This window comes from Hippoglossus stenolepis, chromosome 10 (assembly GCF_022539355.2).
Source record: "Hippoglossus stenolepis isolate QCI-W04-F060 chromosome 10, HSTE1.2, whole genome shotgun sequence".
NCBI lineage: Eukaryota > Metazoa > Chordata > Actinopteri > Pleuronectiformes > Pleuronectidae > Hippoglossus > Hippoglossus stenolepis.
Window position 1 is genome coordinate 23,356,977 of NC_061492.1, and position 27,077 is coordinate 23,384,053.

The window sequence follows — 27,077 nt, forward strand, 5'->3', positions numbered from 1 at the left end:
AGAATCCAAAGGCCTCTCTTCAGTATCACATCATCCTCTTTTGGTAAAGGACTTGTTGAAGTGAAGCAAACACTTGTGAAACGACTAGGCTGTACATGACATATAATTACTTTATCAATTTTCTTTTGTCTCAATCAGCGTACAGGCACTACAAGAATTTCTAGCAAACATTATTCATCAAAAACAGCAAACTTGGAACAGGAGTAAACCCGCTTCATTTGCTGTAAAATTGTCCTTCGACCACAATCAGTGAATGTATTGTTGTGGGAGTTCAAAACATGCACGACAACAAAACCTATAAAATAGGCCCAGTGTCAAGCTCTATTGCAATTCGAACATAATGATCAGGGGAGAGCGCGGACGCAGTCCCCACTACCACAAATTATGCAGTCATTCCACATTTGGGGAATTCGCACGGTCAGCACAACCAAGTGCAATGGCTGAGCCGCCTGGGTGAACCAATTTCATGATCATGGTATCTCCTGCCAGGTAAGTATGAGTTGAAGCATTGAGACAGGCTCCTGCTTCTGACACACAGTTGTTTGCCCACGGTGCCTCCTATGCATATTCACAGAATCCAAAGGCCTTCAGTATCACATCATCCTCTTGGTAAAGGACTTGCTGAAGTGAAGCAAACACTTCTGTGAAACGACTAGGTTGTACATGACATATAATTACTTTTATCAATTTTCTCTTGTTCTACCTATTTTATTCCCCTGCAAAACACAGTAAACCTCAATGAACAGCAGCCAGGTAAGCTCTGGCCGCTGATAGATCACCGCAAAAGCCCGGTGACATAGCGCCTTTGTCTCAGAGACAACATGCTGCTATAAATTCTGAAAATCAGCGTACAGGCACTACAAGAATTTCTAGCAAACATTACTTATCAAAACAAACTTGGAACAGGAGTGAACCTGCCTATTTGCTGTAAATTGTCCGACCACAATCAGTGAATGCATTGTGGTGGGAGGCTGTGCACTACAACATAACCTATAAAATAGGCCCAGTGTCAAGCTGTTATTGCAATTGGAACATAATGATCAGGGAGAGCATGACGCAGTCCCCCACTACCACAAATTATAAGTCGAGATTCCTAACATTTGGGGAATTCGCACGGGGTCAGCACAACCGGCAATGGCTGAGTCACCTGCGAACCACCTTCATGATCATGGTATCTCCCCTGCCAGGTAAGTATGAGTTGGAAGCATTGGAGACAGGCTCTGCTTCTTAGACACAGTTGTTTGGCTCACGGTGCTCTCCATGCATATTCACAGAATCCAAAGGCCTTCAGTATCACATCCTCTTTTGGTAAAGGACTTGCTGAAGTGAAGCAAACACTTCTGTGAAACGCACTAGGCTGTACATGACATATAATTACTTTATCACTTTCTTGTCTCAATCAGCACAGGCAGTACAAGAATTTCTAGCAAACATTACTCATCAAAACAGCAAACTGGGAACAGGAGTTAACCCGTCTATTTGCTGTAAAATTGTCCTTCGACCACAATCAGTGAATGTATTGTGGTGGGAGTTCAAAAACATGCACGACAACAAAACCTATAAAATAGGCCTAGTGTCAAGCTCTTATTGCAATTGAACATAATGATCAGGGAGAGCTATGGACGCAGTCCCCACTACCACAAATTATGCAGTCGAGATTCTATTATTTGAGGAATTGCACGGGACACAATCAAGTGCAATGGCTGAGCCGCCTGGGTGAACCACCTTCATGATCATGGTATCTCCCTGCCAGGCATGAGTTGAAGCATTGGAGACAGGCTCCTGCTTCTTAGACACAGTTGTTTGGCTCACGGTGCTCCCATGCATATTCACAGAATCCAAAGGTCTTCAGTATCACATCATCCTTTGGTAAAGGACTTGTTGAAGTGGAAGCAAACACTTCTGTGGAAACGACTAGGGCTGTACATGACATATAATTACTTTATCAATTTTCTTGTCTCACCCATTTTATTCCCTTGCAAAACACAGTAAACCTCAATGAACAGCAGCCAGGTAAGCTCTGGCCGTCTCTACAGATCACCGCAAAAGCCCGGTGACATAGCGCTTTGTCTCAGAGATAACACAAGCTGCTATGCAAATTCTGAAAATCAGCGTACAGGCACTACAAGAATTTCTAGCAACATTAGCTTATCAAAACAACAAACTTGGAACAGGAGGAACCCGTCTATTTGCTGCAAATTGTCCTTCGACCACAATCAGTGGAATGCATTGTGGTGGAGTACAAAACATGCACTACAACATAACCTATAAAATAGGCCCAGTGTCAAGCTGTTATTGCAATTGAACATAATGATGGGAGAAAGCGGACGCAGTCCCCCACTACCATAAATTATGCAGTCGATTCCTACATTTGGGGAATTCGCACGGGTCAGCACAACCGGCGCAATGGCTGAGCCTCGCCTGGGTGAACCACCTCATGATCATGGTATCTCCCTGCCAGGTAAGTATGAGTTGGAAGCATTGGAGACAGGCTCCTGCTTCTTAGACACAGTTGTTTGGCTCACGGTGTTTCCATGCATATTCACAGAATCCAAAGGCCTTCAGTATCACATCATCCTCTTTTGTAAAAGGACTTGTTGAAGTGGAAGCAAACACTTGTGAAAAAAACGACTAGGCTGTACATGACATATAATTACTTTATCAATTTTGTCTCCACCCCTTTTATTCCCTTTGCAAAACACAGTAAACCTCAATGAACAGCAGTTGTGGTAAGCTCTGGCCGTCTCTGATAGATCACCGCAAAGCCCGGTGACATAGCGCCTTTGTCTCAGAGACAACACAAACTGCTATAAATTCTGAAAATCAGCATACAGGCAATTGGCAAGAATTTAGCAAACATTACTTATCAAAACAACAAACTTGGAACAGGAGGAACTTGTTTATTTGCTGTAAAATTGTCCTTCGACCACAATCAGTGAATGCATTGTGGTGGGAGTACAAAACATGTGACTACAACATAACCTATAAAATAGGCCTAGTGTCAAGCTCTTATTGCACTGAACATAATGATCAGGGAGAGCGCGGACGCAGTCCCCAACTACCACAAATTATGCAGTCGAGATTCCCACATTTGAGGAATTGCATCGGTTACACAATCATGCAATGGCTGAGCCTCGGCCTCTCTAGGTGAACCACCTCATGATCATGGTATCTCCCCTGCCAGGTAAGTATGAGTTGGAAGTATTGGAGACAGGCTCCTCCTGCTTGTGGACACAGTTGTTTGCTCACGGTGCCTCCTATGCATATTCACAGAATCCAAAGGCCTTCAGTATCACATCATCCTCTTTGGTGGAAGGACTTGCTATGAAGCAAAACACTCTGTGAAACGACTAGGCTGTACATGACATATAATTACTTTTATCAATTTTCTTGTTCCACCCCTTTTACCTCTCTTTGCAAAACACAGTAAACCCTAATGAACAGCAGCCGGTGGTAAGCCTTCCTGGTCATTTCTGATAGATCACGCAAAAGCCCGGTGACATAGCGCCTTTGTCTCAGAGACACAAACTGCTATAAATTCTGAAAATCAGCATACAGGCACTACAAGAATTTCTAGCAACATTACTTATCAAAACAACAAACTTGAATGTGAGTGAACCCTGCCTATTTGCTGTAAAATTGTCCTTCACCACAATCAGTGAATGCATTGTGGTGGGAGTACAAAACATGCACTACAACATAACCTATAAACAGGCCCAGTGTCGGGCTTCCTTATTGCAATTGAACATAATGATCAGGGAGAGCGCGGACGCAGTCCCCCACTACCACAATTATGCAGTCGAGATTCCCACATTTGGGGAATTCGCGACGGGTCAGCACAACCAAGTGCAATGCTGAGCCTCGCCCTGGGTGAACCACCTATGATCAAGTGGTATCTCCTGCCAGGTAAGTATGAGTTGAAGCATTGCACAGGCCTCTGCTTCTTAGACACAGCTGTTTGCCCACGGTGCCAACATGCATATTCACAGAATCCAAAGGCCTTCAGTATCACATCATCCTCTTTGGTAAAGGACTTGTTGAAGTGAAGCAAACACTTCTGTGAAACGACTCAGGCTGTACATGACATATAATTATTACTTTATCAATTTTCTTGTCTCCACCCCTTTTATTCCCCTTTGCAAAACACAGTAAACTCCGCTGAACAGCAGCCAGGTAAGCTCTGGCCGCCTCTGGATAGATCACCGCAAAAGTCTCCGGTGACATAGCGCCTTTGTCTCAGAGACAATACAAACGGCTATAAATTCTGGAAAATCAGCGTACAGGCACTACAAGAATTTCTAGCAACATTTATCAAAACAACAAATCCTTGGAACAGGAGGAACTCCGTCTATTTGCTGTAAAATTGTCCTTCGACCACAATCAGTGAATGCATTGTGGTGGGATTACAAAACAAGCACTACAACATAACCTATAAATAGGCCCAGTGTCAAGCTCTTATTGCACTGAACATAATGATCAGGAGCGCGGACGCAGTCCCCCACTACCACAATTATGTCGAGATTCTACATTTGGGGAATTCGCATCGGTCAGCACAACCGAAGTGCAATGGCTGAGCTCGCCCCGGGTGAACCAATCTTCATGATCATGGTATCTCCCCTGCCAGGCATGAGTTGGAAGCATTGGAGACAGGCTCTGCTTCTAGACACAGTTGTTTGGCTCACGGTGCCTCACATGCATATTCACAGAATCAAAAAGGCCTCAGTATCACATCATCCTTGGTAAAGGACTTGTTGAAGTGAAGCAAACACTTCTGTGAAACGACTAGGCTGTACATGACATATAATTACTTTATCAATTTTCTGTCTCAATCAGCGTACAGGCACTACAAGAATTTCTAGCAAACATTATTTATCAAACAGCAAACTTGGAAACAGAGTGAACCTGTCTATTTGCTGTAAAATTGTCCTCTGACCACAATCAGTGAATGCATTGTGGTGGGAGTTCAAAAACACACGACAACAAAACCTATAAAATAGGGCCCAGTGTCAAGCTCTTATTGCACTGAACATAATGATCGGGGAGAGCAAGTGACGCAGTCCCCCACTACCACAAATTATGCAGTCGAGATTCTACATTTGGGGAATTCTCGCACGGGTCAGCACAACCGAAGTGCAATGTGGCTGAGCCTCGCCCTGGGTGAACCACCTTCATGATCATGGTATCTCCTGCCAGTAAGTATGAGTTGGAAGCATTGGAGACAGGCTCCTGCTTCTTAGACACAGCTGTTTGGCTCACGGTGCCTCCCATGCACATATTCACAGAATCCAAAGGCCTTCAGTATCACATCATCCTCTTTGGTAAAGGACTTGTTGAAGTGAAGCAAACACTCTGTGAAACGACTAGGTTGTATGATGACATATAATTACTTTTTTATCAATTTTCTCTTTGTTCCACTCCTCTTTATTCCTTGCAAAACATACAGTAAACCTCAATGAACAGCAGCCAGGTAAGCTCCGCCGCTTCCTGATAGATCACCAAGAAAAAGCCCGTGACCTAGCCGCCTTTGTCTCAGAGAGACGAATACAAACTGCTATAAATTCTGGAAAATCAGCGTGACAGGCACTACAAGAATTTCAGCAAATATTACTTTTATCAAAACAGCAAACTTGGAACAGGGAGTGAACTCCGTCTATTTGCTGTAAAATTGTCCTTCGACCACAATCAGTGAATGTATTGTGGTGGAGTTCAAATATGCACGACAACAAAACCTATAAAATAGCCCAGTGTCAAGCTCTTATTGCAATTCGAACATAATGATCAGGGGAGAGCGCGATCGATCTCACTACCACAAATTATAGTCGAGATTCCTACATTTGGGAATTCGCACGGTCAGCACAACCCGGCGTAATGGTGAGCCTCGCCTCTGGGTGAACCACCTTCATGATCATGGTATCTCCCTGCCAGGTAAGTATGAGTTGGAATATTGAGACAGGCTCCTGCTTCTTAGACACAGCTGTTTGGCTCACGGGTGCCTCCCATGGCTATTCACAGAATCCAAAGGCCTTCAGTATCACATCATCCTTTTTGTAAAGGACTTGTTGAAGTGAAGCAAAACACTTCTAGAAACGACTAGTTGTACATGACATATAATTACTTTTATCAATTTTCTTCTTTGTCTCCACCCCTTTTATTCCTTGCAAACACAGTAAACTCCTAATGAACAGCAGCCAGGTAAGCTCTGGCCGCCCTGGGATAGGATCACCGCAAAGTCTGTGACATAGCGCCTTGTCTCAGAGACAACACAAGCTGCTATAAATTCTGAAAATCAGCATACAGGCAATTACAAGAATTTCTAGCAAAACATTACTTATCAAACAACAAACTTGGAACAGGAGTGAACCTGTCTTATTTGCCAAAATTGTCCTTCACCACAATCAGTGAATGCATTGTGCTGGGAGTACAAAACATGCACTACAACATAACCTATAAAATAGGCCCAGTGTCAAGCTCTTATTGCAATTGAACATAATGATCAGGGGAGAGCGCGACGCAGTCCCCACTACCACAAATTATGCAGTCGAGATTCCCACATTTGGGAATTAATGGTCAGCACAACCGAAGTGCAATGGCTGAGCTCGCCCTGGGTGAACCACCTTCATGATCATGGTATCTCCTGGCAGGTAAGTATGAGTTGGAAGCATTGAGACAGGCTCCTGCTTCTTAGACACAGTTGTTTGGCTCACGGTGCCAACATGCATATTCGCTGCAGAATCCAAAGGCCTTCAGTGTATCACATCATCCTCTTTTGGTAAAGGACTGTTGAAGTGAAGCAAACACTTCTGTGAAACGACTAGCTGTACATGACATATAATTACTTTATCAATTTTCTTGTCTCCACCCCATTTTATTCCCCCTTTGCAAAACACAGCAAACCCTAATGAACAGCAGCCAGGTAAGTCTGGCCGTCTTCTGATAGATCACCGCAAAAGCTCCGGGTGACATAGGCTACTTTGTCTCAGAGACACACAAGCTGCTATAAATTCTGAAAATCAGCGTACAGGCACTACAAGAATTTCAGCAAAATATTACTTATCAAAACAACAAACTTAAGTCGATAGAGAACCTGCCTATTTGCTGTAAAATTGTCCTTCTAATCACAATCAGTGAATGCATTGTGGTGGGAGTTCAAAACATGCACTGGCAACATAACCTATAAAATAGGCCCAGTGTCAAGCTCTTATTGCAATTGAACATAACGATCAGGGGAGAGCGTGGACGCAGTCCCCCACTACCACAAATTATGCAGTCGAGATTCCCACATTTGGGGAATTCGCACGGGTCAGCACAACCGGCGTAATGGCTGAGTCACCCCCTGGGTGAACCACCTTCATGATCATGGCATCTCCCTGCCAGGTAAGTATGAGTTGGAAGCATTGGAGACAGGCTCCTGCTTCTTAGACACAGTTGTTGCCCACGGTGCCTCCTATTTGTCATTCACAGAATCCAAAGGCCTTCAGTATCACATCATCCTCTTTAAAAGGACTTGTTGAAGCGAAGCAAACACCCGAAACGACTAGGCTGTACATGACATATAATTGCTTTATCAATTTTCTTGTCTCAATCAGCGTACAGGCACTACAAGCACTTCTAGCAAACATTACTTCATCAAAACAGCAAACTTGAACAGAGTAAACCCGCTTATTTGTTGTAAAATTGTCCTTCGACCACAATCAGTGAATGTATTGTTGTGGGAGTTCAAAAACATGCACTGCATAAACAAACCTATAAAACAGGCCCAGTGTCAAGCTCTTATTGCAATTGAACATAATGATCAGGGAGAGCGACGCAGTCCCCCACTACCACAAATTATAATGAGATTCCCCACATTTGGGGAATTCGCAGACGGGTCAGCACAACCGGGCGTGCAATGGCTGAGCCTCGCCTGGTGAACCACCTTCATGATCATGGTATCTCCCCTGCCAGGTAAGTATGAGTTGGAAGCATTGGGAGACAGGCCTGCTTCTTAGACAGTTGTTTGGCCCACGGTGCCTCCCATGCATATTCAAGATGAATCCAAAGGCTCTCTCAGTATCACATCATCCTTTGGCAAAGGACTTGTTGAAGTGAAGCAAACACTTCAGAAACGACTAGGCTGTACATGACATATAATTACTTTATCAATTTTCTTGTCTCCCACCCCATTTTATTCCTTGCAAACACAGTAAACCTCAATGAACAGCAGCCAGGTAAGCTCTGGCTGTTCCTGATAGATCACCGCAAAAGCCCGGTGACATAGCGCCTTGTCTCAGAGACAACACAAGCTGCCATAACTGAAAATCACGTGACAGGTACTCATACACTAGCAAACATTACTTATCAAAACAACAAACTTGGAACAGGAGTGAACCCGCCTATTTGCTAAAATTATCCTTCGACCACAATCAGTGAATGCATTGTGGTGGGGAGTACAAAACATGCATCACAACATAACCTATAAAATAGGCCCAGTGTCAAGCTGTTATTGCAAATTGAACATAATGATCAGGAGACGCGGACGCAGTCCCCCACTACCACAAATTATGCAGTCGAGATTCCCACATTTGGGGAATTATGACACGGTCAGCACAACCGAAGTGCAATGGCTGAGCTCGGCCTCTGGTGAACCACTCATGATCATGGTATCTCCCCGCCAGGTAAGTATGAGTTGGAAGCATTGGAGACAGGCTCCTGCTTCTTAGACACAGTTGTTTGGCTCACGGTGCCTCCATGCATATTCACAGAATCCAAAGGCCTTCAGTATCACATCCTTTTTGGTAAAGGACTTGTTGAAGTGAAGCAAACACTTGTGAAACGACTAGGCTGTACATGATATATAATTACTTTATCAATTTTCTGTCTCAATCAGCGTACAGGCAGTACAAGAATTTCTTTAGGCAAACATTACTTAAACAAACAGCAAACTTGGAACAGGAGTTAACCCGCTCATTTGCTGTAAATTGTCCTTCACCACAATCAGTGAATGTATTGTGGTGGGAGTTCAAACATGCACGACAACAAAACCTATAAAATAGGCCCAGTGTCAAGCTCTTATTGCAATTGAACATAATGATCAGGGAGAGCGCGGACGCAGTCCCCAATTACCACAAATTATGCAGTCGAGATTCCACATTTGAGGAATTCGCGACGTGGTCAGCACAACCGGTGCAATGGCTGAGCCTCGCCTGGGTGAACCACCTTCATGATCATGGTATCTCCCAAGCAGGTGGCAGTATGAGTGTTGAAGTATTGAGACAGCTCCTGCTTCTAGACACAGTTGTTTGGCTCATTTGTGCTCTCCTATGCATATTCACAGAATCCAAAGGTCAGTATCACATCATCCTCTTGGTAAAGGACTTTGTTGAAGTGATAAACACTTGTGAAACGACTAGGCTGTACATGACATATAATTACTTTATCAATTTTCTTGTTCCACCCATTTTATTCTTGCAAACATAGTAAACCTCAATGAACAGCAGCTGTGGTAAGCTCTGGCCGTCTTCTGATAGATCACCGTGAAAAGCCCGTGACATAGCGCTTTGTCTCAGAGACAACACAAGCTGCTATACCCTGAAAATCAGCGTGACAGGCACTACAAGAATTTCTAGCAAAACATTACTTATCAAAACAACAAACTTGGAACAGGAGGAACCGCTCTTACTTTGCTGTAAAATTGTCCTTCGACCACAATCAGTGAATGCATTGTGGTGGGAGTACAAAACATGCACTACAACATAACCTATAAAATAGGCCCAGTGTCAAGCTGTTATTTAATTGAACATAATGATCAGGGAGCAGAGCGCGGACGCAGTCCCCACTACCACAAATTATGCAGTCGAGATTCCACATTTGGGGGAATTCGCACGGGTCAGCACAACCAAGTGCAAATGGCTGAGCCCTGCCCTGGGTGAACCACTCATGATCATGGTATCTCCCTGCCAGGCAGCAAGGAGTTGAAGCATTGGAGACAGGCTCCTGCTTCTAGACACAGTTGTTTGGTCACTGGTGCTCCATGCATATTCACAGAATCCAAAGGCCTTCAGTATCACATCATCCTCTTTGGTAAAGGACTTGTTGAAGTGAAGCAAACACTTCTGTGAAACGACTAGGCTGGGACATGACATAATTACTTTATCAATTTTCTGTCTCCACCCCTTTTATTCCCCTTGCAAACATAGTAAACTCTCAATGAACAGCAGCCAGGTAAGCCTGGCTGCCTCTGAGCAGATCACCGCAAAGCCCGGTGACATAGCGCCTTTGTCTCAGAGACAACACAAACTGCTATAAATTCTTGAAAAATCAGCACAGGCACTACAAGAATTTCTAGCAACATTACTTATCAAAACAACAAACTTGGAACAGGAGGAACCTGTCTATTTGCTGTAAAATTGTCCTTCGACCACAATCAGTGAATGGTATTTGTGGTGGGAGCACATAAAACATGCACTACAACATAACCTATAAAATAGGCCTAGTGTCAAGCTCTATTGCAATTGAACATAATGATCAGGGGAGAGCGTGACGCAGTCCCCCCAACTACCACAAATTATGCAGTCGAGATTCTACATTTGAGGAAATTGCACGGGGTCAGCACAAATCAAGTGCAATGGCTGAGCCTCGCCCTAGGTGAACCACCTTCATGATCATGGTATTTCCCACAGGTAAGTATGAGTTGAAGATTGGAGACAGCTCCTGCTTCTTAGACACAGTTGTTTGGCTCACGGTGCCTCCTGTATGCATATTCACAGAATCCAAAGGCCTTCAGTATCACATCATCCTCTTGGTAAAGGACTTGTTGAAGTGAAGCAAACACTTCTGTGAAACGAGTTGTACATGACATATAATTACTTTTATCACCTTCTTGTCTCCACCCCTTTTATTCCCCTTTGCAAAACACAGTAAACCTCCCACGAACAGCAGCCAGGTGGGGCTCTGGCCGTCTCTGACAGATCACTGCAAAAGCCCGGTGACATAGCGCCTTTGTCTCAGAGACAACACAAACTGCTATAAATTCTGGAAAAATCAGCATACAGGCACTACAAGAATTTCTAGCAAACATTACTTGTCAAACAAATAAACTTGGAACAGGAGGGAACCCGTCTATTTGCTGTAAATTGTCTCGACCACAATCAGTGAATGCATTGTGGTGGAGTACAAACATGCACTACAACATAACCTATAAAATAGGCCCAGTGTCAAGCCTTGGCTGCACTGAACATAATGATCAGGAGAGCGCGGACGCAGTCCCCACTACCATTAAATTATGCAGGGTTTAGATTCCCACATTTGGGGAATCTGGACGGGTCAGCACAAACCGAAGTGCAATGGCTGAGCCCTCGGCCCCTGGGTGAACCACCTTCATGATCATGGTATCTCCCCTGCCAGGTAAGTATGAGTTGGAAGCATTGGAGACAGGCTCCTGTTTAGACACAGTTGTTTGCCCACGGTGCTAACATGCATATTCACAGAATCCAAAGGCCTTCAGTATCACATCATCCTCTTTTGGTAAAGGGATCTGTTGAAGTGAAGCAACACTTCAGAAACGACCAGGCTGTACATGACATATAATTACTTTATCAATTTTCTTGTCTCCACCTCTTTATTCCCCTTGCAAAACACAGTAAACCTCAATGAACAGCAGCCAGGTAGCTCTGGCCGGCTTCCTGATAGATCACCGTGTGTGCCCGGTGACATAGCGCCTTGTCTCAGAGATTAATACAAACGGCTATAAATTCTGAAAATCAGCGTACAGGCACTACAAGAATTTCTAGCAAACATTACTTATCAAAACAACAAACTTGGAACAGAGTGAACCCGTCTATTTGCTGTAAAATTGTCTCGACCACAATCAGTGAATGCATTGTGGTGGGATTACAAAACAAGCACTACAACATAACCTATAAAATAGGCCCAGTGTCAAGCTCTGGCTGTACCTGAACATACGATCAGGGAGAGCGCGGACGCAGTCCCCCACTAATAAATTATGGCCTCCAGATTCCACATTTGGGGAATTCGCACGGTCAGCACAACCGAAGCGCAATGGCTGAGCCTCGCCCCTGTGAACCACCATGATCATGGTATCTCCCCTGCCAGGTAAGTATGAGTTGAAGCATTGGGAGACAGGTTCTGCTTTAGACACAGCTGTTCTGGCCCTTACGGTGCTCCTCACATGCATATTCACAGAATCAAAAGGCCTCAGTATCACATCAACTCTCTTTTTGTAAAGGACTTGTTGAAGTGAAGCAACACTTCTGTGAAACTACTAGGCTGTACATGACATATAATTATTTTATCAATTTTCTTGTCTCAATCAGCGTACAGGCACTAAGCAAGAATTTCTAGCAAACATTATTATCAAAACAGCAAACTTGGAACAGGAGGAACCCGTCTATTTGCTGTAAATTGTCCTTGACCACAATCAGTGAATGCATTGTGGTGGAGTTCAAAACATGCACCCACAACAAACCTATAAAAATAGGCCCAGGTGTCAAGCTCTATTGCAATTGAACATAATGATCAGGAGCGCGGACGCAGTCCCCCACTACCACAAATTATGCAGTTCTAGATTCCACATTTGGGGAATTTACGGGTCAGCACAACCGGCGCAATGGCTGAGCCTCGCCCCGGGAGAACCACCTTCATGATCATGGCATCTCCCGCCAGGTAAGTATGAGTTGGAAGATTGGAGACAGGCTCCTGCTTCAGACACAGTTGTTTGGCTCACGGTGCCTCCCATGCATATTCACAGAATCCAAAGGCCTTCAGTATCACATCATCCTCAGGAAGGACTGTTGAAGTGAAGCAAACACTTCTGTGAAACGACTAGGCTGTACATGACATATAATTACTTTATCAAATTTTCTTGTCTCCACCCCTTTTATTCCTCATAAAAACACAGTAAACCTCAATGAACAGCAGCCAGGTAAGCTCTGGCCGTTTCTGATAGATCACCGCAAAAGCCCGGTGACATAGCGCTTTGTCTCAGAGACAACACAAGTTGCTATGCAAATTCTGAAAATCAGCATACAGGCACTACAAGAATTTCCTAGCAAACATTACTTATCAAAACAACAAACTTGGAACAGGAGTGAACCCGTCTATTTGCTGTAAAATTGTCTCTTCACCACAATCAGTGAATGCATTGTGCTGGGAGTACAAACATTAATTACAACATAACCTATAAATAGGCCCAGTGTCAAGCTCTTTATTGCAATTGAACATAATGATCAGGGGAGAGCGCGACGCAGTCCCCCACTACCACAAATTATGCAATGAGATTCCCACATTTGGGGAATTGGCACGGTCAGCACAACCGGCGTAATGGCTGAGCTCGCCTCTGGGTGAACCACCTTCATGATCATGGTATCTCCCCTGCCAGGTAAGTATGAGTTGAAGCATTGGAGCACAGGCTCCTGCTTCTTAGACACAGTTGTTTGGCCCACGGTGCCAACATGCATATTCACAGAATCAAAGGCCTTCAGTATCACATCATCCTCTTTTTAAAGGATCGTTATGAAGCAAACACTTTGTGAAACGACTAGGCTGTACATGACATATAATTACTTTATCAATTTTCTTGTCTCAATCAGCGTACAGGCACTACAAGAATTTCTAGCAAACATTATTCATCAAAACAGCAAACTTGGAACAGGAGCAAACCCGTCTATTTGCTGTAAAATTGTCCTTCACCACAATCAGTGAATGTATTGTTGTGGAGTTCAGCCATGCATCGACAACAAACCTATAAAATAGGCCCAGTGTCAAGCTCTTATTGCACTTGAACATAATGATCAGGGGAGAGCGCGACGCAGGTCCCCCAATTACCACAAATTATGCCGAGATTCCCACATTTGGGGAATTCCGCACGGGTCAGCACAAACTGAAGTGCAATGGTTGAGCTCGCCCTGGGTGAACCACCTTCATGATCATGGTATCTCCTGCCAGCATGAGTTGGAAGCATTGGAGACAGGCTCCTGCTTCTTGTGACACAGTTGTTTGGCTCATGTGCCCTCCCATGCATATTCACAGAATCCAAAGGCCTTCAGTATCACATCATCCTCTTTTGGTAAAGGACTTGTTGAAGTGAAGCAAACACTTCTGTGAAACGACTAGGCTGTACATGACATAATTACTTTTATCAATTCTCTTGTCTCACCCATTTTATTCCCCTTGCAAACACAGTAAACCTCAATGAACAGCAGCCAGGTGGTGCTCTGGTCGCCTGATAGATCACCGTAAAGCCCGTGACATAGCGCCTTTGTCTCAGAGACAACACAAGCTGCTAAATTCTGAAAAATCAGCGCATAGCACTACAAGAATTTCTAGTAAACATTACTTATCAAAACAACAAACTCTGGAACAGAGTGAACCCGCTCATTTGCTGTAAAATTATGTCCTTCTCACCACAATCAGTGAATGCATTTGTAGGGAGTAAAACATGCACTACAACATAACCTATAAAATAGGCCCAGTGTCAAGCTGTTATTGTAATTGAACATAATGATTAGGGGAGAGCGCGACGAGTCCCCACTAATAAATTATGCAGCCTAGACTCTACATTTGGGGAATTCGCATCGGCCGGGCACAACCGCGAATACTGAGCCTCGCCCCTGGGTGAACCACCTTCATGATCATATCTCCTGCCAGGTGGTATGAGTTGGAAGTATTTGGAGACAGGCTCTGCTCTAGGACACAGTTGTTTGGTTTACGGTACTTCCATGCATATTCACAGAATCCAAAGGCCTTCAGTATCACATCATCCTCTTTTGGTAAAGGGCTGACTTGCTGAAGTGAAGCAACACTCTTGTGAAACGACTAGGCTGCACATGACATATAATTACTTTTTATCAATTTTCTTGTCTCAATCAGCGTACAGGCAGTACAAGAATTTCTAGCAAACATTATCTATCAAAACAGCAAACTGGAACAGAGTTAACCCGCTCATTTGCTGTAAATTGTCCTTCTGACCACAATCATGAATGTATTGTGGTGGAGTTCAAAACATGCACGACAACAAAACCTATAAAATAGGCCCAGGTCGCTTCCATTGCACTGAACATAATGATCAGGGGAGAGCGCGGACGCAGTCCCCACTACTACAAATTATGCAGTCGTAGATTCTAAGACGGTAACCCGCACGGTCAGCACAACCGAAGTGCAATGGCTGAGCCTCGCCCCAAGTGCCTTCATGATCATGGTATCTCCCCTGCCAGGTAAGTATGAGTTGGAAGCATTGGAGACAGGCTCGCTTCTTAGACACAGTTGTTTGGCCTACACGGTGCCTCCCATGCATATTCACAGAATCCAAAGGCCTTCAGTATCACATCATCCTCTTTGGTGGTAAAGGACTTGTTGAAGTGAAGCAACACTCTGTGAAACGACTAGGCTGTACATGACATATAATTATTTTTATCAATTTTCTTTGTCTCCACCCATTTTATTCCCTTGCAAAACACAGTAAACCTCAATGAACAGCAGCCAGGCTCTGGCCGCCTCTGATAGATCACCGCAAAGCTCCGCACATAGCGCCTTTGTTCCCAGAGACAATAATAAGCTGCTATAATTGAAAATCAGCGTACAGGCACTACAAGAATTTCAGTAAACATTACTTATCAAAACAAATAAACTTGGGAAACAGGAGTGAACCCGCTTCATTTTGCTGTAAAATTGTCCTTCACCACAATCAGTGAATGCATTCGTGGTGCACAAAACATGCACTCCACAACATAACCTATAAATAGGCCCAGTGTCAAGCTGTTATTGCAATTGAACATAATGATCAGGAGAGCAAGACGCAGTCCCCACTACCACAAATTATGCAGTCAGATTCCCATATTTGGGGAATTCGCACGGGCTAGTCAGCACAACCGAAGTGCAATGGCTGAGCCTCGCCTCTGGGTGAACCACCTTTCATGATCATGGTATCTCCCCTGCCAGGTAAGTGGCATGAGTTGGAAGCATTGAGACAGGCTCCTGCTTCTCTAGACACAGTTGTTTGGCTCACGGTGCCTCCATGCATATTCACACAGAATCCAAAGGCCTTCTAGTACTTCATCATCCTCTTTGGTAAAGGACTTGTTGAAGTGAAGCAAACACTTCTGTGAAACGACTAGGCTGTACATGATATATAATTACTTTATCAATTTTTCTTGTCTCAATCAGCGCACAGGCAGTACAAGAATTTCTAGCAAACATTGGCTTCATCAAAACAGCAAACTTGGAACAGGAGTAAACCCGTCTATTTGCTGTAAAATTGTCCTTCGACCACAATCAGTGAATGTATTGTGGTGGGAGTTCAAAACATGCACGACAACAAAACCTATAAAATAGGCCAGTGTCAAGCTCTGCTGTAATTGAACATAATGATCAGGGGAGAGCGCGGACGCAGTCTCCCCACTACCACAAATTATGCAGTCGAGATTCCCACATTTGGGAATAAGACGGTCAGCACAACCGAAGCAATGGCTGAGCCGCCTGGGTGAACCACCTTCAAGGACGGCGGTGGTATCTCCCCTGCCAGGTAAGTATGAGTTGGAAGCATTGGAGACAGGCTCCTGCTTCTTAGACACAGTTGTTTGGCTCACGGTGCCTCCCATGCATATTCACAGAATCCAAAGGCCTTCAGTATCACATCATCCTCTTTGGTAAAGGACTTGTTGAAGTGAAGCAAACACTTCTGTGAAACGACTAGGCTGTACATGACATAATTACTTATCAATTTTCTTGTCTCCACCCCTTTTATTCCCCTTGCAAACACAGTAAACCTCAATGAACAGCAGCCAGGTAAGCTCTGGCTTGATACAGATCACCGCAAAAGCCCGTGACATAGCGCTTGTCTCAGAGGGATAACATAAGCTGCTATAAATTTGAAAAATCAGCGCACAGGCAGTACAAGAATTTCTAGCAACATTACTTATCAAAACAACAAACTTGGAACAGGAGTGAACCTGTCTATTTGCTGTAAATTGTCCTTCGACTCAACAATCAGTGAATGCATTGGTGGTGGGGAGTACAAAACATGCACTGCCAACATAACCTATAAAATAGGCCCAGTGTCAAGCTCTTTATTGCAAGCCTGAACATAATGATCGGGGAGAGCGCAGACGCAGTCCCCCACTCATAAATATGCAGCCGAGATTCCCACATTTGGGAATTCACACGGGTCAGCACAACCGAAGTGCAATGGCTGAGCCTCGCCCCTGGGTGAACCACCTTCATGATCATGGTACTCCCTGCCAGGTAAGTATGAGTTGAAGTATTGGAGACAGCTCCTGCTTCTAGACAGTTGTTTGGCCCACGGTGCTACCATGCATATTCACAGAAATCAAAAGGCCTTCAGTACTACATCATCCTCTTGGTAAAGGACTTGTTGAAGAAGCAAACACTTCTGTGAAAAAAATCACTAGGGCTGTACATGACATATAATTACTTTACCAATTTTCTTGTCTCCACCCCTTTTATTCCCTTTTGCAAAACACAGTAAACTCCCAATGAACAGCAGCCAGGTAAGCTCTGGCCGTCTCTGATAGATCACCGCAAAAGCCCGGTGACATACTTTGTCTCAGAGACAACACAAACTGCTATAAATTCTGAAAATCAGCATACAGGCACTACAAGAATGTTAACAATACTTATCAAAACAACAAACTTGGAACAGGAGGAACCCGTCTATTTGCTGTAAAATTGTCCTCTGACCACAATCAGTGAATGCATTGTGGTGGAGTACAAAACATGCACTACAACATAACCTATAAAATAGGCCTAGTGTCAAGCTCTTATTGCAATTGAATGATAATGATCTAGGAGAGCGCGGACGCAGTCCCCAACTACCACAAATTATGCAGTCGAGATTCCCAATATTTGAGGAATTCGCACGGTCAGCACAACCGAAGTGCAATGGCCGAGCCTCACTTAGTGAACCACCTTCATGATCATGGTATCTCCCCTGCCAGGTAAGTATGAGTTGAAGCATTGAGACAGGCTCTGCTTAGACACAGTTGTTTGGCTCAAGGTGCTAACATGCATATTCACAGAATCCAAAGGCCTCAGTATCACATCATCCTCTTTTGGTAAAGGACTTGCTATGAAGTAAACACTCTGTGAAACGACTAGGCTGTAAGCATGACATATAATTACTTTATCAATTTTCTGTCTCCACCCCTTTATTCCCCTTGCAAAACACAGTAAACTTTAATGAACAGCAGTTGTGGTAAGCTTGGTTGCCTTCTGATAGATCACCGCAAAGCCCGTGATATAGCGCTTGTCTCAGAGACAACACAAACTGCTATAATTCTGAAAACAGCATACAGGTAATTACAAGAATTTCTAGCAACATTACTTATCAAAACAACAAACTTGGAACAGGAGTGAACCCAAGGTCTATTTGCTGTAAAATTGTCCTTCACCACAATCAGTGAATGCATTGTGGTGGGAGGCTGCAAACATGCACTACAACATAACCTATAAAATAGGCCCAGTGTCAAGCTTCCTACGGTAAATTGAACATAATGATCAGGGAGAGCGCGGAGCAGTCCCCACTACCATACCAGGAAGTCGAGATTCCCTACATTTGGGGAATTCGCACTGGTCAGCACAACCGGCGCAATGGTTGAGCCTCGCCTGCGGAACGCACCTTCATGATCATGGTATCTCCCCTGCCAAAGTGGCGAGTTGGAAGCATTGGAGAGCAGGCTCCTGCTTCTTAGACACAGTTGTTTGGCTCACGGTGCCAACATGCATATTCACAGTGAATCCAGGCGGCCTTCAGTATCACATCATCCCTTTTGGTAAAGGACTTGTTGAAGAAGCAAACACTTGTGAAACGACTAGGCTGTACATGAATACATAATTACTTTATCAAATTTTCTTGTCTCAATCAGCACAGGCACATACAAGAATTTTTGTGCAACATTACTATCAAAACAGCAAACTTGGAACAGGAGAACCCGCTCATTTGCTGTAAAATTGTCCTTCTGACCACAATCAGTGAATGCATTGTGGTGGAGTTCAAAAACATGCACGACAACAAACCTATAAAATAGGCCCAGTGTCAAGCTCTTATTGCAATTGAACATACGATCAGGGGAGAGCGGACGATTCCCCACTACCACAAATTATGCAGCTCTAGATTCCCACATTTGGGGAATTCGCATCGGTCAGCACAACCGGCGTAAATGGCTGAGCCTCGCCCTGGGTGAACGCACCTTCACAGATCATGGTATCTCCTGCCAGGTGGTATGAGTTGCTGCATTGGACACCCTCCTGCTTAGACACAGTTGTTTGGCTCACGGTGCCTCACATGCATATTCACAGAATCCAAAGGCCTTCTCAGTATCACATCATCCCTTTGGTAAAGGACTCTTTGAAGTGAAGAAACACTTCTGTGAAACGACTAGGTCAAGCATGACATATAATTACTTTATCAACTTTCTTGTCTCCCCCACCCTTTTATTCCCTTGCAAAACACATAAACCTCAAACAGAACAGCAGCCAGGTAAGCTCTGGCCGCCTCTCTAGCGCCTTTGTCTCAGAGACAACACAAACTGCTATAAATTCTGAAAAATCAGCGTACAGGCACTACAAGAATTTCTAGCAAACATTACTTATCAAAACAACAAACTTGGAACAGGAGTGAACCCGTCTATTTGCTGTAAAATTGTCCTTCGACCACAATCAGTGAATGCATTGTGGTGGGAGTACAAAACATGCACTACAACATAACCTATAAAATAGGCCCAGTGTCAAGCTCTTATTGCAATTGAACATAATGATCAGGGGAGAGCGCGGACGCAGTCCCCCACTACCACAAATTATGCAGTCGAGATTCCCACATTTGGGGAATTCGCACGGGTCAGCACAACCGAAGTGCAATGGCTGAGCCTCGCCCTGGGTGAACCACCTTCATGATCATGGTATCTCCCCTGCCAGGTAAGTATGAGTTGGAAGCATTGGAGACAGGCTCCTGCTTCTTAGACACAGTTGTTTGGCTCACGGTGCCTCCATGCATATTCACAGAATCCAAAGGCCTTCAGTATCACATCATCCTCTTTTGGTAAAGGACTTGTTGAAGTGAAGCAAACACTTCTGTGAAACGACTAGGCTGTACATGACATATAATTACTTTATCAATTTTCTTGTCTCCAAATCAGCGTACAGGCACTACAAGAATTTCTAGCAAACATTACTTATCAAAACACAAACTTGGAACAGGAGTTAACCCGTCTATTTGCTGTAAAATTGTCCTTCGACCACAATCAGTGAATGCATTGTGGTGGGATTACAAAACATGCACTACAACATAACCTATAAAATAGGCCCAGTGTCAAGCTCTTATTGCAATTGAACATAATGATCAGGGGAGAGCGCGGACGCAGTCCCCCACTACCACAAATTATGCAGTCGAGATTCCCACATTTGGGGAATTCGCACGGGTCAGCACAACCGAAGTGCAATGGCTGAGCCTCGCCCTGGGTGAACCACCTTCATGATCATGGTATCTCCCCTGCCAGGTAAGTATGAGTTGGAAGCATTGGAGACAGGCTCCTGCTTCTTAGACACAGTTGTTTGGCTCACGGTGCCTCCATGCATATTCACAGAATCCAAAGGCCTTCAGTATCACATCATCCTCTTTTGGTAAAGGACTTGTTGAAGTGAAGCAAACACTTCTGTGAAACGACTAGGCTGTACATGACATATAATTACTTTATCAATTTTCTTGTCTCCACCCCTTTTATTCCCCTTGCAAAACACAGTAAACCTCAATGAACAGCAGCCAGGTAAGCTCTGGCCGTCTCTGATAGATCACCGCAAAAGCCCGGTGACATAGCGCCTTTGTCTCAGAGACAACACAAACTGCTATAAATTCTGAAAAATCAGCGTACAGGCACTACAAGAATTTCTAGCAAACATTACTTATCAAAACAGCAAACTTGGAACAGGAGTGAACCCGTCTATAGTAAACCTCAATGAACAACAGCCAGGTAAGCTCTGGCCGTCTCTGAGAAACCATGACAATGGCCATACGTAGGTGTGTTAACACACTTGGAGCTAAAGATACAACCACATCTGAAAAAGGCTACAGTATTTAAGTTTAATTTAAAACTACTAAATTGGATACCTTGTTTCAGGACCGATGGACAGAGCTGTTTGCTGGTGTTAAATTTGTGGCTGTGAATGGATGTTGTGGAGCTAATGTGGACTATTAATATGTGGGTATGTTGATAACACTAAAAAGATCATAAATCGATCACCATTAGCAGACTCACAAAAAGTCTCAATACACCAGTGTATTACAGCACTATACAAATATATCAATCCTTTTAATATTTGTGATATATTGTCCCAGTGGACAAGGGGCAATAAAACTAATTCAATATGAACCCTAATTATTAAATCAAACCATGATCTAATTTACCACAGGTACATTATTAGTTTAAAGTGGATGTTTTAATATTGATGGACATGTCGTTAGAGTCAGGACAGTTTGTCTCCATAGAGAAAGTGTGTGGCTCTTAAAAGAGCCGTTGCTTTGATGTGATGTCTCCGCAGAGTCGTTTACCCGGCATGAGACTACCGGCGGTGTAGCATCATGCTGCTTCCAGAGACATGGCTAACAACAACAACACCGGACACAGTCGCCGCGCTGGACAGATTCCAGCTGATACGGGCGTACAGGACAGTGGAGAGCGCTAAGGGGAAAGGAGGAGGGCTGGCAGTGTTGTGAATGATAGATGGTGTAACTCTGGGCACATCACTATTAAAGAACTGCACTGCTGTCAGGACATTGAGGTGTTAGCCATTAGCATGAGGCCTCACTATCTACCACCGGAACTCTTGCACGTTATCGCGATAGCTGCGTATGTTCTCCCCTCTGCTAACGCTGATGCAGCCTGTGATGTCCTGGACTCTGTGGTGAGCAGGCTGCAGACACAGCACCCACAGGCTCTCCTCCTCACCTCTGCATCCTCCACTCTGCCCACCTTCACCCAGTACGCCACATGCCACACCAGAGACAATAAAACACTGCACCTTTTCTATGTCAACACCATGGAGGCATATAACTCAACACCCCTTCCCCCCCTTGGGAGGTCTGATCACAACCTGGTTCATCTCCTGCCTGTGTACAAACCTCTGGTGCACAGGCAACTAGCTCTGACCCGCACAGTGAAGAGGTGGTCCGACGAGACGGTTGAGGCTCCGAAGGACTGTTTCGAGTCAACTGTGTGGAAGAACTCTGCAAGGGTCATGGGGAGGACATCGACAGCCTCACCACCTGCATCACTGATTACATCCATTTCTGTGTGTAAAAAACAATGGTGTAGAGATAAACCACAGTTTTTTATATGTGATGTCAGGACCCATATAAAATGTGTTGTCCTCTTTCATGTATATTGTGTGTGTGCGCGAAGGGGAGGTGCATTTCCCTGGATTCTCTCAGAAGGGCCTCAGACACTCCTCCAGATGTCAATTTCCACTGATTAGTGTACAGCAGAAGGTCAGGATCATATTTTACAAAAACTGATTATAGATCAAAATTTGTCACAACCTCCAGGCCGTCAGGATTGTAAATTAATCCTATCCCTAAACGACACATGAAGTCTTGGCCTAATTAATTAATAGGACAACACCCTGACACGAAAAAATGAGTGTTTAAAATGTTTATGAGTTCGGTTATCGGAACATGGTAGAGGAACAGAATATACTTTATTAACAATTTTGCCAGAAGTGCCAATGGAGTGTGTGAACCAACCCCATTCTTGGGGTGAAACAGGAAAATCATCTCTCCTTATCACAGAGTGTGTTACACCAGAATCAACCAAATACTTAATTTGTATACCATGGATTGTTAAAACATATTGTGGTAGGTTCGAAAAAAACAAAACAGCTGTGTCCCATTTAGCATATGTGCTAGTAAAGTAATTTTTCATGTCTAAGCATGTGATTGTTTATGATATCAATGTGTGTGTCTTGTTGCTCCCTCACTGCGAGCTAAACACTTAACAAAATCACAACTGTTCGTTGTCCTGGCTCCTAAATGGTGGAACGAGCTCCCCAATGACATCAGGACAGAAGAAAGTCTGCACATCTTCCGCCGCAAACTAAAAGCACATATCTTCCGACTATACCTTGAATAAAAAAAAGATAATGTAGCAATTTAGTAGCACTTATATGGCACTAACCCATAGCACTTTGTACTTTGGCTTTTTGGAAGAAAATTGTACTTTCTTGATTCCTGTTGTTCTGAATTTTAACCCTCATGGTTGAATGCACTTATTGTAAGTTGCTTTGGATAAAAGCGTCAGCTAAATGTAATGTAATGTAATGTAATGTGTGTCAGTGACAGTCTGTATGTCACTATCATGTGTGTGTGGTGTGGGTGTCGAATGAGTCAGAGTTTTCACCACTCTCTCCTGGCCCCCCCTCCTCCAGCCAGTCCTCCTGGGCAGCTGCAGCCTGGTTCTCCGGACACCCCCTGGCCCAATGTCCCTTCTTTCCACACCTGTAGCAGGTGTCTGCATCAATGCGGAGACCGCATCTGCCTCTTCCTCTGAAACCACTCTGTTGAACGGGCGTCCTCTGTTGCTTGTTTGGTGATTGTACATTATAGAGGATGTCTGGGAGTCTTGAAGTGTAATAGCAGCCATGTGATGGTCTTTTTCGGTCTTATATCTTTGTTGGGCCTTGCTGTTTTCTTCAGCATGCAGAGCATGTCGTCGAACTTCACAGCCAACTCTTCCCCAGTCTCCTCATTTCCCTCTCTTTCTCGTCCACATTTTTTTTTTTTCTCTCTCGGCCAGGCAGAGAGGAGGGGAAGACATGTGGGTGGCTGATTTACAGTCTGTGCTTGGACTCTGTGGTGGGTTATAGGATCATAGGGCGGAGGTGAACCGACTAGAGCTGGAGCCACTTCGGGGCTTTGCAGAGGGGCACAGTCGAGATCGAAGTCAACTCTGACACACTGAGGCACTGTAGGAAACAAAGAACACTTTTCTGAGCAGATTTATCTGTTCGTTTACATTCATTTATCATTTTATCATCTTTTTGTGAACCATAGGGCATTTGTTTAGCATTTTTTCTTCTTTCGCTACATTCTGATAAATTTTTCCACATACTCAGTGCTTTCAGATCTGTCTCCTTTTTTGACACCTTTTTTTAAAAAATTATTTTTAATCTCCAGTTCTATTTATTGAGAGAAAAAAAATTATAGAACACAAAAAACAGGTATAGTGTTGACAGCACATGTAAAGCACATTAAGTGTATATCTATACAGAGATGCATTGAAGGACAGATTAAAACAGTAATAATAATAATAGTAAAATAATATAAAATAAGGCAAATAAAGATATACCTAAGAGTTATAAAGACACATTGATAAGTAAGAATAATCAGAACATGTCTGTACGTGAATAAAGAACTTTGCCAATAGAATGAAAAACCTTTTTCATTCTATTGGCAAGTTCCAACCTTATTAATAACCTCGGGCTGTATTGAGTCAAACAGTGGTCAATATATTTCAAGGATAATATATACTGCCCTGTATTGACAATATTGGCTATCAGCAGATTCCAATCAGATAGGAATCAAAGGAACAATTTGTTTGAATAATCTGGTGACTAAATTGGGTTTGTATAATTATTCTCAGAATTATTTCAGAGTCTCACCGTAAGGAGATGCCAGTGGTGACTGTCCGGGGCCCTGACCGTCAGCCCTCTCGTCTCTGTCTTTCACTGAGGGAGAGGCTGAAGTACTTTTTCTCTCAGGATGATCAGTCACCGTCCGATTGTGGCTCCAGACAAGTCACACAAGGGATCCCACTTCTGACAACAAGTTGTGATGGAAATTGGATCTGGTGAGGCTTCTGAAAAGAAAATAATAATCTTTTAAGTATACTTTATTCCTTGGAAGGAAGGTCAGACAATCATATTGCATGCAAAGAGAATTCTGCACAGGGAATGACAAACAATTTTTTTTTGTTTCCAGTGCTTTTATGCAGATTTAGTGACGGGGTGAAATGTGTGTGTGAAGAGGTGAAATATGTGTGTGTGTGTCAACTGAGTGATGGTAAAATCCGAGGAGATAAGACAGGCTAAGGGCCTTATTAATAGAATGTATTCAACACGATTATCCCCTTCAATTGAATTTAATTATTATAATATTAAATCTATGACACTTACTGTCTTCCTACTACATCTAAAACATCATGTCAACAGAGAAGGGTTAAATAATTCATGTGCAATAAAATGGATACAAATATTTTTTAATGATTCATATAATGAAGGGTCAGGAGGGAATCTCAAAACAGTAAATGTGTAAAACAGCATAGGAGTGATCATATATGGTGCATGTATAAAATTCCCTGCTGGAGCACGGTCGACGTCACAGCACATCACTTGTGTTCTGCAAGTGAACTGCTCATGCACACAGCTCGTGTTTATAGCGAACTTACCTAGAGAGTAGTTAACTCCCTCGCCTGGCAGGTCCGTTTGGCAAAGTTGTAAAATATCTGTGTTTGAACAGTGTGCACCGGTGGCAATGTAAGTTATCATCTACTTGTCTGTTCTGAGTCATAGAAATGAGCTCTGTACCAGCACCAACTTGATCAGTGGCTGTCATTAAACTAAAGTATTGATGAACTGTCATCAGACACTGCAACACCAACAGAGGGAAAGTCACATGGTTAAATTTACTTTTTCTCAGATTTATGATTAAAACACTAAGTTAATTTGTTTCCTGCAAATATCAATAGATCATATGTGAAAGTAAATCTAAGTAACCCCCACCAGTTTTTCCAATCTTGGCTAAGGCCCTGCTTGGTTGTGTCCACATATGTTCATTTACACCCAGTGCTCAAGTGTAACTCAATAGCAATTTAGTTTTTCAGATTAACAGTTTCTTTCAAATCATAATCACTCTCCTTTGTATGTAAACCTCTCTAACCCTATTCTGACTAGTTTTTCCAACCATGATAATGGCCCTGTGTAGGTGTGTTCATACACTTGAAGCTAAAGATAAAACCACGATTAAACAACTAAAGTGGATACCTTGTTTCAGGACCATGGACAGAGCTGTTTGTTGTGTTTCGGTGCTGCACCTCAACAGTTTGTTTCTCTGAATGGATGTTGTGGAGCAGAGCGCAGCTGCTTTACGCTTCAAGTCTGTGAAAAAACACACGTAGGTTACAACTGTGTAAGTCGAGGCAGTGGGTAAGATGAGCCACCGCCTGTATCTAGATATCTATAAAAAAAGTAATAATGTGTCCACAAATTAAGGAAGTGTAGTCGACATTACTCATTCCCTCTTTCACTCAAGCACATGGAGAGAGTGGTAAGTAAACCAGAACAAATATATATTTTTCAAGCAAAGTCCAAAAAAAGCATGTTACAAAAATTATCAGTCTTCTATCATAATTAAAATAGATGTGTTTTTGACATTATTACATGTTAATTGAAGTCATTGTAATGACAAAAAAAGATAATGAACTTAACAGAACCATTGATCTGAGCTACTGTGTGAAACTGTTTTGTCAAATTGGTGGTTGTGGGGTAAAAAGTAAAAAATATAAGGGGTTTATAATTCCATGTTAACATTAACCCTTGTATTGTCCCTGGGTCGGATTGACCCAGAGTGTGTGTGTGTGTGTGTGTGTGTGTGCGTGTGTGCGTGCGTGCGTGCGTGCGTGCGTGCGTGCGTGCGTGTGATCATCCGCAAGCCCTGGCCAGTCAGGGTTAGGGTTAGGGTGACCCACGGATTGTCATTCTCCAATTCTCCTGGGGGTCATTGAGACCCACAGAGAGGCCGGTGTGTTTCTCTCGAGATCACAATTGGAATCAGCTGTATTGTCGAGCAAATTGACCAATTCCCCACCCCCAACGTGTGTGCGCGTGTATAGGGATATAAATAGATTACTAACAATAAATCTGGTACAAGTCAGGACACGTCCGTGTGCCGTTCTCCCTGACCAGGTCACGATGTCAAGTCAAACACATTTCACCAGAGAACCGGTTCTCCAACAGCTGTTCTCCCAGCAACAATCCTCTGAACCCGAAGAGGATGCGGAAGAGCAAGACCGAGAAGCGGACCG

The 27,077-nt window shown here is 43.6% G+C and overlaps 1 protein-coding gene, 22 non-coding genes and 8 pseudogenes across 23 annotated transcripts in view; all 31 read right to left on the minus strand.

Moving 5' to 3' along the window:
• LOC118116027 (histone H1-like) overlaps positions 1 to 27,077 on the minus strand; it is a 444,527-nt gene that overhangs the window by 305,223 nt on the left and 112,227 nt on the right. The window lies entirely within an intron of this gene.
• On the minus strand, positions 347 to 497 carry LOC124853914 (annotated as a pseudogene).
• Positions 1,041 to 1,195, minus strand: LOC124854188 (annotated as a pseudogene).
• On the minus strand, positions 1,608 to 1,761 carry LOC124854221 (annotated as a pseudogene).
• On the minus strand, positions 2,315 to 2,469 carry LOC118104084 (annotated as a pseudogene).
• On the minus strand, positions 3,031 to 3,192 carry LOC124853804. Its single transcript, XR_007034143.1, has one exon. It is a non-coding gene; the product is annotated as a U1 spliceosomal RNA (small nuclear RNA).
• Positions 3,755 to 3,914, minus strand: LOC124853580. The gene has a single exon (XR_007033921.1). It is a non-coding gene; the product is annotated as a U1 spliceosomal RNA (small nuclear RNA).
• On the minus strand, positions 4,476 to 4,632 carry LOC124854210. The gene has a single exon (XR_007034456.1). It is a non-coding gene; the product is annotated as a U1 spliceosomal RNA (small nuclear RNA).
• LOC124854111 lies at positions 5,036 to 5,200 on the minus strand. Its single transcript, XR_007034360.1, has one exon. It is a non-coding gene; the product is annotated as a U1 spliceosomal RNA (small nuclear RNA).
• LOC124854199 lies at positions 5,784 to 5,933 on the minus strand (annotated as a pseudogene).
• LOC124853469 lies at positions 6,496 to 6,649 on the minus strand (annotated as a pseudogene).
• On the minus strand, positions 7,222 to 7,382 carry LOC124852707. The gene has a single exon (XR_007033130.1). It is a non-coding gene; the product is annotated as a U1 spliceosomal RNA (small nuclear RNA).
• On the minus strand, positions 7,793 to 7,952 carry LOC124854089. Its single transcript, XR_007034338.1, has one exon. It is a non-coding gene; the product is annotated as a U1 spliceosomal RNA (small nuclear RNA).
• Positions 8,504 to 8,662, minus strand: LOC124854022. Its single transcript, XR_007034306.1, has one exon. It is a non-coding gene; the product is annotated as a U1 spliceosomal RNA (small nuclear RNA).
• On the minus strand, positions 9,071 to 9,233 carry LOC124854122. Its single transcript, XR_007034371.1, has one exon. It is a non-coding gene; the product is annotated as a U1 spliceosomal RNA (small nuclear RNA).
• On the minus strand, positions 9,786 to 9,946 carry LOC124854166. Its single transcript, XR_007034414.1, has one exon. It is a non-coding gene; the product is annotated as a U1 spliceosomal RNA (small nuclear RNA).
• On the minus strand, positions 10,505 to 10,666 carry LOC124853691. Its single transcript, XR_007034030.1, has one exon. It is a non-coding gene; the product is annotated as a U1 spliceosomal RNA (small nuclear RNA).
• On the minus strand, positions 11,221 to 11,390 carry LOC124852929. The gene has a single exon (XR_007033345.1). It is a non-coding gene; the product is annotated as a U1 spliceosomal RNA (small nuclear RNA).
• On the minus strand, positions 11,943 to 12,098 carry LOC124854177. The gene has a single exon (XR_007034425.1). It is a non-coding gene; the product is annotated as a U1 spliceosomal RNA (small nuclear RNA).
• On the minus strand, positions 12,513 to 12,668 carry LOC124854100. Its single transcript, XR_007034349.1, has one exon. It is a non-coding gene; the product is annotated as a U1 spliceosomal RNA (small nuclear RNA).
• Positions 13,225 to 13,383, minus strand: LOC124853036. Its single transcript, XR_007033440.1, has one exon. It is a non-coding gene; the product is annotated as a U1 spliceosomal RNA (small nuclear RNA).
• Positions 13,789 to 13,950, minus strand: LOC124854155. The gene has a single exon (XR_007034403.1). It is a non-coding gene; the product is annotated as a U1 spliceosomal RNA (small nuclear RNA).
• LOC124854144 lies at positions 15,064 to 15,217 on the minus strand (annotated as a pseudogene).
• Positions 15,775 to 15,941, minus strand: LOC124853248. Its single transcript, XR_007033591.1, has one exon. It is a non-coding gene; the product is annotated as a U1 spliceosomal RNA (small nuclear RNA).
• Positions 16,364 to 16,524, minus strand: LOC124854133. Its single transcript, XR_007034382.1, has one exon. It is a non-coding gene; the product is annotated as a U1 spliceosomal RNA (small nuclear RNA).
• Positions 17,085 to 17,243, minus strand: LOC124852818. The gene has a single exon (XR_007033240.1). It is a non-coding gene; the product is annotated as a U1 spliceosomal RNA (small nuclear RNA).
• Positions 17,795 to 17,956, minus strand: LOC124854271. The gene has a single exon (XR_007034515.1). It is a non-coding gene; the product is annotated as a U1 spliceosomal RNA (small nuclear RNA).
• Positions 18,509 to 18,662, minus strand: LOC124854243 (annotated as a pseudogene).
• On the minus strand, positions 19,077 to 19,234 carry LOC124854232. The gene has a single exon (XR_007034477.1). It is a non-coding gene; the product is annotated as a U1 spliceosomal RNA (small nuclear RNA).
• On the minus strand, positions 19,768 to 19,931 carry LOC124853748. The gene has a single exon (XR_007034087.1). It is a non-coding gene; the product is annotated as a U1 spliceosomal RNA (small nuclear RNA).
• On the minus strand, positions 20,349 to 20,512 carry LOC118104093. Its single transcript, XR_004695018.1, has one exon. It is a non-coding gene; the product is annotated as a U1 spliceosomal RNA (small nuclear RNA).